Below are 12856 nucleotides of genomic sequence, written 5' to 3' on the forward strand. Positions count from 1 at the left end.
AGAATGTGAAGAAATAACAGAGTTGACATTATATCAAAGACCTCTATGTATTGTGTTGAAGAGATATCTACTGAAGTTAGCATGCTAACCAATTAGCCCTTTCCCATCCTGTCTCGTAACACCACGGTGAGTCACTGTCGCATCCAGAAGAAGCATCACTGTTCCCAATGGCATATTCTAACCTCTTATCAATCATGTTGCCGGTAGGATGTGTGGGAAGTGTGGGAAGGATGTGCATTTCGTTGTTTTTCAGGCTGAGTGTGAATTCAACAGGTGACCAGTTCTTACATATAGCACCATTAAATGCACCTTTATCTTCACTGTGCAGTGATGCACTCAATGAACCAAGGTGACGAAAAAGGATTTCTTGGCTTCTGAATTGAATTGTGCGACGATGAGTCATTTAGCAACATTGTCACACGCAAAGCATTCCAACAATTAGAATTTGAAGAATTTGTTGCTGTCATAATGGCAGAAAAAATGGTTGATTCTCGCACTGACAAGTCGGAATGATTTCGGAGAAAACCTCTCACATACTGAATGAGCGAGCTGGTGATCTTTAATAAGCTCATAGCGCAGACAGGACTATATCAAACACAGCATAATAATAAAACCACGACATACTGAAAATAAAACATATAAAGATGCACAGTTGATCATAGATAACCTATGACCTTAATGTGTTGTTGAAGAGCCGCAGGTAATGTACTTCTTTTGAATCTCTTAGATTGAAAACAGAGTTGTGTGTACCTCCTCCCAGAGGGCACCTCCTCAAAGAGGGAGCTGCTGGCTGAGAATCGATGTTCAGAGCATTTTGTGACAGCCAAACATTGTAAAATGAAGAGGGAGAGACGGGAGGAAGTGACCATTCATTTTAAATGCAGTAAATTTAGTTTCTAAGTATAATTTAGGAACTCGTCTAAAATTGATTTATACTTCAATGGACTGAAGGGAGTAACGGCAGTCCTGTTGTACACACACAGCATAAGTAATGATTCATAGTTGGAGATCTGCAGCACAGCAACGCTGGATGAATGTATTGTATGTAAATAGGACATATTTTTCCCCTCACAGTAACTGTGCTCACATTCATTCAGGTTGTAGCTTATATTTCCCATATGTCCTTTTACTGACAAAGGGACTACTGTCGTGCAGTTGCCACGGTTCAGTTCTGTCATTCACCTTGGAGAGCACTGTTTGGTGAGCAGGGGGTTTGCAGTGGAGACGTGAGTGGATATAAATTAGCCTGGGGTGCGCAAACTAAGATACATCTGCATGAGTTGAAAATGTTTCTACTTGAGTGGAAAATTCATATTATTTCATAAAGGTAGAAAAGAAAAGAGACAAGAGGAGAAATGAGAGAGAGACTGGAGGAAAATGACAGAAAGAGCTGGAATTCATGATGAAGCACCCAACCACACAGGCATGCACCAACCACACACACTGCCAGCAGTTAGCTAGCTTACGGCTAATGTCAACTGTCGATGCATTGGCTGTTAGGAGTGAGCAGACTGGACAAATGGTCTTTCTTCAACTCATGGTTTTACTTGACATCTCTTGTCTTAAACAGCATCAGAAATCACATTTTTTTGCTGTGTCCATGAGGAAGGTGCATCGTAACCCCTTAACGTACAACCATAAGTACAGCTTTAGTTTACAAGTGAAACATTTATACCACAAAAGTAAAGCTGATCATAATGGAGAACCACAGATGAGATGGACCCGAACCACTAAACAGCAGAGCATAATCTGCAGTGACATGCACAATAAATCATGTCGTCCATGTTTTCAATTTGATTTGAAATGATTGATTAACTGCAAGCAAAACAGATCTGACAACTGAGCCAAACATGCAGAGCCTAGGAGGAAAACACGAGTTCCGAACAGAAACTGTAGCACAGATAAATGTAAATTCAGTCTGAAAGTGAAATCCTGCTGTCAGCCAGCTGCTGCAAGCATAATCTATCACTGAGAATGAAGCAGTGGTCATTCTCTGCGCAGCTGAAACAAGCTGACTTGATTGCTTCAGTCAATAACTTCTGCCCTAACAGCAAGCGTGCCGTGGCTTTCTTGGAAAAGGATAATGGGTTTTTGAGAGCAGTAGATGGTCCACATGGCCCTTGAATTTACTGAAACAAAGACGTAATAGTTTAAATGAGGCAAAGAGAAGAAAATAAGATGCTGGTATTTGTCCTTAAAGTGGCATATTTCATTCTGAGTACACTTTCATTTTCACTTCAAATAGAGTAGTTTACTGTGTGTGTGTGCTGGTGTGCCTGACAAAGTGTTCCTATACATGTGTGTGATGACCTGAACCCTTTCATAACTGAATGGTGCCCCACTGTTGAATGAATACATGTCCTTGAATATGCCAATTTAAAGAATGTACTGTAGATGTGCACAGCAACCCACCCACACCCACACACATGCATGTATGCATGCATGCGCAGACAAAAGCTGTCAGGACTGTCAGTCTATCCACTGTGCCAGTTTGTTTTCTGTTTTAAGAAGTCATCAGTTTGTCTGGTTTGCAGAAAAAAAAAATGATGGCAAATGCATGTTTGTGGACCAACTGTGGTGTTGCAAATGTTCATACATGCATCATACATAATAATGAAAGACACAACAGACACAAACACTGAGTCGTGACATGACGTCTTGGAGGAAACATATCACAGAGACATCTCTGAACTTTCCCTGTTAGATGCAAAACACACAGTCACCACCCACCACTGTGCAGCGTTACTCTGAGGCAACACAGCAAAATCTGGGTGACTGTGGGTCAACATTTAAAAGTCTAATGATGAAAGCCCAGTCTGTTTCACCAAAAAGCAAAGCATCTGCAGCAGGCAGTGAAACACACAATCACATTTAACAAAGCAATCTTACGTCACGGTCCATTTACAAGACGAACTTTCAATCAGTTCGCATGAGCCTCACCAGCAGATGAGTCTGCCTAGTTTTCATGAATTGCAGATGTTAGAATTTTCATTTTCTCTAACGACTTCTTTGTCAGGTTGGGTTAAAAGTTGAGCTTATTAATCTTGTCTCACCCTAAGGTCTGTTGAGTAACTGTTCCAGTGTGTTTGTGTCATAAACATGCACATATTCAGACCATATTTTCAGGATCTTCTCTTATGTAATCTCGCACATTGCAATTACTTCCCAAACACTCATTACACAAACCTTAACATAATTCTTAACTAAACCTAAAACCAAATCTCAGCCCTCTAACAGCCTCTTTAACACACCAGAAAGCAGTAGTTTATTCTAGCTGTTGAACTACTGAACGAAGCCAACCAGGTGCAATTTAGATTTGTAAAAAAAAACAAACCCATAGGTTCTGAGGTACTGGTGCCATATGTGTTTGAGGTTAATTCATGTGATTTCCTGTCCTAATTTTCTTGTGGTATGCTATGTTGTGGTGCTCCAGCTGCACATGCTGTGACTATAGCTCCCCGAGTTATCTATCTTGCTAATCACCAATTAGCCAGCTTGTTAGCTCAGCCGCTACATTTATTGAAAAGGCATTTGTATTTGTACCACTGACTCTCATAACTGTCTACAAACCATGCAGCAATTGAGAGCTAAATAAATGATTGAAGTGCTTGGTGGAACACTGCTAACGAGCTCCAATAACTCTATTCACCCAAAGGTCAGCATTATCTAGATGGGTCGCAATTTGCGCTAATTTCCTTTGCCCTCCCTCCGTGAGTGAATCCACCGTTTGTAGCTGTTCCATTAAAATGCGTTTTTCAAATGTCGTCGTGCCGTGTGTCTGAGGAGGGGAAGAGGGCGGGGCAGGGTTCATCAAACCAAAAGCTCAATCTGTCAAATCAGAATTTGTCAGTGTTTTTATGAGTATTCACTTTCTCTGTTTTATTTGATGTTTTGTGTTTGTGTTTTCTCGGTGAATGTATGAAAAAGCATATTACTCGTTTTATGGCAGAATAAAAGCAAACTAAATTAATCAGATTCATTTTGATTTGATTTGGTTTCTAGGAGTGAAATTTTAAAGGTTTTAAAAATCAGTATGCCAAAATATGGCAAATAGGTAATATACAGCAATAGCTGCAGCACAAACAGTGCTTTTATTACACTGAGCAGAGACTCACTGTATTGCAATTGTGATGCCGTTTTGTCTTTTCCCTGTTCTCCGTAGCTGTGACAGGTCGATATGATCTTGAAATGAAGATTGACCTGGACCACTGATACAACCTGAGATCAGTACAAATACACACGCGCGCACACACGCACACGCACGCACACACACATACACACATACACACACACACACACACACACACACACACACACACACAATCTCTCTCTCTGTAATCATATTTTATGTTGTTTTTCCTGTGGGGACAGGAGGTGATTATCATAAATCATTAGAGCTTCTTTCTCTGTGGTAACGCTGGGATTCCTGCTGATGGCACACATGAATCATGTTCCACATACACACACACACACACACACACACACACACACACACACACACACACACACACATGCACAAACATGTACATACGATGCACATGCACACAGTATAATCTGATTTCCATTATTAATTGAATCTCTTGAAGCGTTTAACAAACCATCTCAGCCATCACGATGTGTTTATGGGGACAATCAATTTCCAGGGGCATTGCTAACACACACACATACACACACATATAAAGTGCACATCATTGCACTCTCCCTTTGTCCATGTGCATTCAGTTTCTTTCACTAACTGCCTCATAATGGCCTTTCACAGCTGCCTCTGAACCCCCTTCTTCTACTCATCTCACAAACGTCCCCACTTCTATCAACACTACAGGGAATGCAAACTTACAGCTGCTTAAAATGTAAATCATTAAGTTGACATGCAACACTTATTAGACACGACACACGTCCTGAAAATTGATGTAACAGCCTATTCCTCTTCTGTTTCCATGTTCTCTAGCCACTTCCTCAGTTTAATATGAGTGATTCAGTACAGTGTTGTCATGACCTTTAGCATGTGCTGCCACAGCAACATTAACAGTGAAAGAAAAGGCTAAAAAATGCCACATTTGTCAACATCCCAACACATTTCAAACCTCTGCATCTGAGGCCTAGTTTCTTTCCTGAGGGACATTATGAGCTTTATAGCTTAGAAAACATTATTAAAGGAAATTCAGCTGTGGAGCAGACTTGTGGATATGCCTGAACAGCGGCTCATTAGAAAGATCTTTGACTGGGATATTTGCATTGGCCACATCTGCAAAATTGACTCATGAAACACCACTACATGGTTAGGGGTGGAACCTTAAGAGAAGCAGAATCAAACCAAATGTCAAAGATCTCTGTGTGCACAGTGAAGTTAAGGTAGATTAACATTATCTGTAGAAACAGGCAGAGCCTCAAATAGTGCAGTGCTTGTTCCTATCATACCGCTAAATGGCATCATTTGTGTGTCACAGTTTGTTCTACGATGAGTATCAGACATAAAGGGTTCAAAAGAAGAAGAACAAAGGAAGCTGGTTAGGAATTGATGATCAAGGACAGTTTGGGCATCATCCTTCACAAGTCATTTTCACAGTACGTCCCAGATCGCTGCCATCTCATTGGCTGTGCATTGAAAGGTCACTGATAAACAAGGTCAAAGCTGACTGAACTGATGATGAAAAAGATGGCCCGCCCCAGCTCAAAGAGATTCTGTCGATGGTGATATGTAGAGGGTCTTATACAATACTACATGATGTGCAAAGTATTTATAAATCATATTGGATTGAATACATATAGAATAAGATCAGTGCATGTTACACAGCATACCTAGTTTTGCTGTTATTAGTTGTTTCCCACTTTGACTCCCCAGTATCACTGTGTGCTCGGCATACAGCAATTTTACTCATTTTCTTCCTTATGAACAAGCAAGGTGGCCCGTCCTCTTCAACATGAATCCAATTTCCTGCAGAGACACCTTGTACATCATCTTCATCACTGGCTTTTGGATGTGTTAGTCCAAGTATGGCCACCTGCGCATGAGAGTGAGTGTGTTTTGTGCGGGTTACAGAGGAAATGGATGATTTTAAAATGAAGAGCAGCTACTTGATGAGCCTGGGGCGATTCCTCGCTCGCAACCCTTTGCTTTACATTATGAATGTTTCATCTCTTCTCCGGTCACCTTTGTTCTTGCCCTCTCCTGCGTGTGAGAGAGTGTGACTCCTGGATTACCTTTTGCTTGTCCTAATTGGACTACAGTGGAGATGTATTCATGTTTAAATTATTTTTCCTCTGGAATTGGCATGGAGGAGTGCTGAACTGACAGCATGTGAAATCAGCGTCACAAGAAAAAAAGAGACGACAAACGAGATGTAATATCAGATTCAAAACCCAGCAGCTGGCGTACCCAAAGTGACTCTCATACATGCAGGCCGTAGTTCAGCGCTGTATTCCAGACATGCACGCTTTGCTGTGCCCTCACTGTGGCAACCTGGTCATCTCTCAGTCTGGCCTTTATCGTCGCCCCCCCCCCCGCAGCATAAGCACTCACCATATATCTGCAGCTACAAAACTCATCTCCTCAAGCAACCTTTCACATCCTCCTCTCACTGTAATTTATAGCCTCCTGTCTTCTCCTTCCCAGTTTCCCCACTGGTGGTCATGTTTGAGTTCAGCTCTAGTCGCACAAGCGGGATGTGGTCTGAAGGTTGGGACACAGGTATTCCGGAAATTATTGAGTGAAGCTCAGTAATGAGGTTACTGAGGAAAAGCGGATATTGAGTAGAGCACAGTGATGGTGTGAATGTGGAATTTCTGCCCTGTAAGTGACTGCAAGAAAGTCAGCTTTATGTTTCACTTTGTAGTCTGCAAGCACAGCATAATATAAAAATCATGCCGGGAGGCTGCGGGAATCAATAACTTTAACTTTAACAAGACTATAACAAAAATGATGTTTCATTTAGACACTTATAGGGTCAGGGATCTATGTGGAGTGTGCATGTGATCCTCCTCAGATATTAGAGAAACGAATGCACGGTGTCCCGTCAATGAACTCACAGCCAGCCTGTTTGTTGGACAAACGTTCGGTTGTCAATCCTCCTGTGAGCTTATAGATTCTGGCGGAGTGGTGTCTCAAAGCAAATCTGACTGCAGATCTGTGACTCCGTCTTAATTTCTCCTTTTATTTTTGTCTTCATTTGTCATCCAGTGCTGCAAGCGAGGGGGAAAACTGCTAACTATGACAATTCTGTATCTCTTTTCTGATACCTTTGGCCTCTCTTAGAGTCATTCATTGTGTGATCAGAATATTTTTTTATCTATGTAACTTTGCAAATGTTACTGGGCACATATTAATCAAATCTTTTGCCAGAAAATGAAAACCTTCATCAGTTAGGATGAGAATTAAACACCTGTGTATAAATATATATATATATATAGTTACACACATGGAATATGAGCAGATTTGGAATCATGGTGGGTTGACGTGATGTTAAAGTGAATATATGAATATAGAAATGTGCAGGTTATAAAAACATCAAATGAAGACTGATATAAATAGGACTTAACCGAGCATGTCATCCTGCAAGGTGATCATTCCATATGCATCACTGTCCTCTCTCACACTGTGCAGACATGCTGTGCAATAACGAGGGTAATATGGAGCATCATCGCTTGTTCATCTTTGAACTCTAAACCTCATCCTGTCCTGCTGTACATAAGACAAGTTACCACCAACGTCACAGGAAAAGCACAGGCCTCTTTTATCTGTTGGCTACAGGCTATAGGTTTTTCCACCCTGGCAGTTTCTGGAAGAACACTGACACAAACAGCCAGGGGGCGTAGTTAGAAGAGAAAGGATGGAGGGAGGGTGTAGAATATGGATGTGCATGCACAGCGTGTGGACGAGGAGGATGGAGGAGGCAGAGGAGACTAAATGTGCCAGTGTAATTCCTTATTGCACCACAAGATGAATTTTTCACTTGAGAGTTTCTTTCACACATTACCTCGTCGATGAGTCCCGGTCAGTTTCACAGGGAAGATGTATGAAGCTGCGTGATGAGCACATTTTATCAGTTGAATGTGATGTGCTCATCCCAGCCTGCGCGACCCGTCGCCCGCTCTCTCTGTAGGATTTTCAGGGTAATAATAATGGATCCACAAGTGCCTTTCCATACATGCATTTGTGCGTGTGAGAGTGTTTATTTTCTTTTAATTATCTGTACATATTTATTCAAACACTAAAATCTCAATTCCTCTGTTTATGTATATTTTTTGATCATACTTGCTTGGGTAATGTAAGCATTTGTGTTTCCAATGCCAATAAAGCCCCTTTGAATATCAAAATTTGGTCTCTGAATTGAGGAGTGTGTGTGTGTGTGTGTGTGTGTGTGTGTGTGTGTGTGTGTGTGTGTGTGGGAACTAAAAAAAAACTGAACCTGCCTTTTGATGATTTGGGCACATGAATGTGACATGCTACAGAAAGAGGCTACAGCACCACCTAGCGGGGAGAAATGCTATGTCACGTTTAAACATGTCCGCATGTGTCAAGCAGCAGTGAAGTTCCAGAAAACATCAAACTGACTTGCGTGTGAGGAAGTGGCCTGTTACAGTTTTATGGAGAAAGCTGCAGACGACAGAAACTGGCTGAACGTGAATGATGATAAATGAAACTCCCTGCAGAGAACGACTTGAGTTCATACGCTGAGGAGAATAATGCAAGAGGTTAACTCAAGTATACTGTATGTGTTTCTTATGGCTGACCCCATCACACCACCAATCAAAACATCTGTCTCATCTGCTGTTTTCTAACGTAGTTTGGTTTGATACAGTGACATAAATGTAAGCAGCCATCGTGTCAGTTCTTTAATACACTGGTAGGTGGTTTCTACAGGCCACATAATGTGTGTACTTTACTGCGTGAGGAGAGCGTGATTGTTGAATAGCCTGTTTCAGAAAAGTTTCCTAGTTGATTTGAGAAAAAGTTGATTTGCCTGGAGGTTACAGATGCTGCTAGAAAATCTTTGTCTCAGGATCAGAATTGCTTTCTTCACCAAATTTGCCTTGGTGATACAGCGCAGTGAAACAAGAACATCAAAAATTGGTGCTGATGGAGCTGAACCTGCGGCTGAGCCAGGTGTGATGGGAAGCGCCCTCTAAAATTCTGTGAAATTAACTGGACCTCTAACAGTACAAATTAAAGAAAATTAGTACTCAGCTTTCGCCTGAAGTTTGGGGAACTTTCAACACACAAATCTGCACCATTGACAAAGTGCGACCACACTTGACAGTGCTGACCTTTGAGGGAACAGAGAAAAAGTGAGTGCAAACTGGAGGAAGCTATTAGCAGCGTGCACCATTGTTTCAGTGCACCCCTGCTCTGCTGGAGTATGAGCTGCTTCAAAAAGAGATGCAGCATCTTTTTCATGAGTGGATCATGCTGATGCTCCATTCCTTTGAAATATCGTAAGTTACTGTCTGATTAGCAATCCAGAACTTGTCAGCACCATGCTAACAAGTTTCCAGCGCAACGCATTTTGCAAGAGTGCACAAATAAATGATACTCTGCCACTTTCTGTAGTGAGAGAGCTGTAGCTGAGACGTGACTAAAATGCCAGTATTGTCACTAGCAGCTAACAGGTTGCTTGATACCTGCCCTTTAATGATCAGTTGGTTTGCCAGAGTTGAGCCAATTCCTCAGAAAAGCTGTACATATAACACTGCTTGTCTTGTAGAGCAGATCAATAAGTTCAGCTCCGGCTTGAAGGAGTCAGCTGGGAAAGCCATGTTGCTCTCTAAGGGCAGCTCAAATAAAAACACTCAAAGTATTTCAGAGGATTAGAGCAGCTTTTGTCTACAGGACTGTAAAGTGCCTGGAACAAACTCCAGATATGGTCTCAGGGTCAGCGTGGATTAGTTTAATCTGACCGGAGGTTTGCCTGTAGATCTGCTCTGAAGCTCAAAGTCATCCTTTAATTGGTTTCCACTGATTCGTCTTGTCGTGTTTGAGTCCTGAGGAGAATTAAACCCATAGATGGCTTCATTTGGAGGGCTCTAGGTCTTAGACAAGGAGGTTTTAAGAGAAACGTTGCCTTCTCACTGTAAAGAATTTTAGGACTTAATGTACACGCATTCATGTAAGCAGAATACACAGAGAGTCAATCAAACATGCACAGAATGCTGAAGCAGTGCTAAAAATGATTCAACGCGTCCCTGGGGTTGTTTGCTTATCAGTGTCAGTGGAAAGTGTTGCACTATAAGGGCAGCTGATTCTGTGTGTGCGTGCGTGTTTGTGTGTGTGTGTGTGTGTGTGTGTGTGTGTGTGTGTGTGTGTGTGTGTGTGAGAGAGAGAGCTGTTCTTCTCACACTATGATGACTCACTGGTGACAGCAGACACTGCTCTGACTTACTTTGGTATTACTTATCCTTGATTTGATTTGGTCTGCCAAGCAAATTGCATCAGGGTTGCCAACTTCTGACTTCAGAGTGGAGAGAGATTGCATGCGTTGACATGACTGAAATCCACAGTCGGTGATGAGCATGGTGCACAGACAATAATTTAAGAGCCTATACACATAAAATCCAGGGTTGCAGTACATAATCATCGTTTTCTTGGTTTAATCGTTTCTGCACCGGAAAAACTTCACATTCGTCTGTTCATCTGTTTTTTGCTGTCGCAGTGTTTTGGTGTGAGAATTGTTTGGGCAGCGTGAGACTGAAGGTGAAAGCATGTGTCACACGGCAGAAGCATGAGAGCTGGCAGCCCTGGTACACACACACACACACACACACACACACACACACACACACGCACACACACACACACACACAGGATCCCACACATACTGTTGCTCTTATGTTTACTCCCTCACACAATAGAGCACAATAAATGTTTCACTCAATATTCCAGCATGAATAGCTTAAGGTATCTTTCATCCCACAACATTGTTAACAGTGGTTGCCAGTTTAACTAAAAAACAAGAAGTATTTCATAGCTGAAGGACATTTCGCACAGTGAGTAACTGGACTGAACACCTTTTGTTTTGATTGGCCACACATAAAGGAACTTGTGCAATCACAAATCAAAAATATGGATGTTTTGTAGCTTGATTCTGAATGCTATAAGGCTTGAAACCTTTCAAATGAGTGATTAACTTAAACTCCAAGTTTTGAGTTACAGCTGCTCTTCCTCTGTCTGGTTTGAAAGCCTATAAAAAGTTGAAGAGCAGTTAGGGTTAAGGTTGGATTCTAATGCTGCCAAACAAAAGAACAAATCCACAGAAACATCTCAGACTACTTCTCCATTACTCCACTCCACACTTCAGAGCCCTACCTACTTAACCTCAGGCATATCATTGAAGGGTTTGAATGTAAAATATATCCACTACTTCACAGATGCCATTGTGCATTTCCCCGATGACACCAAGGTGTTTTTTGCATTTTGTGAATAAGTGAACGGGGGAGTGAGTTCAGACACGGCCTTAGAGCTCCAGCAACAAGACTCCACGGACCGTATTCATAAAGCTTCCTTGTACAAAGAGTTGCTCCTACTGAGGAAAGAAAACTCTTCGAATTCTGACATTTTCTAAGGATTTCTACTTACAGTTCAGAGCAGAGATCCTGGTTAAGATCAAAGTTATTCACAAAGTATCTCAACACTTCAGAGAGCTCATACAGTGAGAAGGAGCAGGGAGGCTTAAGAGTTTCCCTTAGCAGGGGAGAAAATGGTGGAAAGACAAAAATAGCCGAAATATTCTCCAAACACTGATTGACAGCGAGTTAAAGCTGCAGTAGGTAAGATGGAGAAGAGAGCAGACTTAGCCTGAAAATTTGAACCAACACAAGTTCCACGTCACTCCCCCTCCCTCTCCGCTGTACTCATGCCCTGCCACCAAGCGCCTCCTCCCTGCGGCGTCTGCCATAACGTTAGCCTTAGCAGCAGAAACAAGCTAACTCTGCCCAGCCGCTACATCACAGTCGCTAACATACCGTACGCGCTGCGGAGTGTTACTGTAACAATCACCATATTAGCTTTCTGGTTATTTGTTGTCTTAGCCGTACATGCTGTTGTTGGCGGTGGCGGTATGGGCACTTTCTCCTTTGCGGGTGGCTGTTGCTCCACCATAGCTTTCACTAGCCTCCTGACGCCGCTCACAGAGCGGTTTGACTGAGCGGCAGCCGGCAGCATGAGCGGAGGGAGGGGGCGGTTCACAGCGTATGTGAGTAGTGATTAACAGATGTCAGACACTCCCTCAGACACTCCTCTGGCTCTGATTGGTTGTTTTGTGTCGGGCGCGGTGGATTCTTGCAGATCGCAGTAGGAGCAGTAGGTGGAACCAAAGGAGCCGTTTTTTTTGTTTTTTTTTTCACAGATTACATGTTTCATGTACTGCTGTCTGGGCACAGGGACAGTTTTAGCAAGTATGACAAAAAAATACTTTTATACAAGTTACCTACTGCAGCTTTAACAAAACGGTGGAGCAGAGATCATGTTTGTGATCAGTCTCATTAGAGATGCGCTCACTTCTCCCAGCCAACACAATAACACTGGAATGCCAGCATTCTCAGAAAGTAATGAAAGCTGAGCCATTTTCCCTGTTAACAGCCCTATCCAATAGATAAAGTACTAAAATTACAAGCATGGTGAAGAAATCTAAGCAAATGAATAGAACAACTATCAGTATGAGAACAGTTGTTGTGCATGGAAGCTTGTGTTTTTAAACATTTTGTAGACTACTTTTAAAGAACGGCTTACAATTTATTCAACAGAAATGGTCATTATATAAAACTGTATTCATAATTACGACATGTCTTAATAGAGATTAAATTCTACGATTGGGCCACTGTCCATTCCTGGACAGTGATATTGATCTTCTCACATAACTGTCAG

Source organism: Chaetodon auriga, chromosome 4 (assembly GCF_051107435.1).
Source record: "Chaetodon auriga isolate fChaAug3 chromosome 4, fChaAug3.hap1, whole genome shotgun sequence".
Classification (NCBI taxonomy): Eukaryota; Metazoa; Chordata; class Actinopteri; order Chaetodontiformes; family Chaetodontidae; genus Chaetodon; species Chaetodon auriga.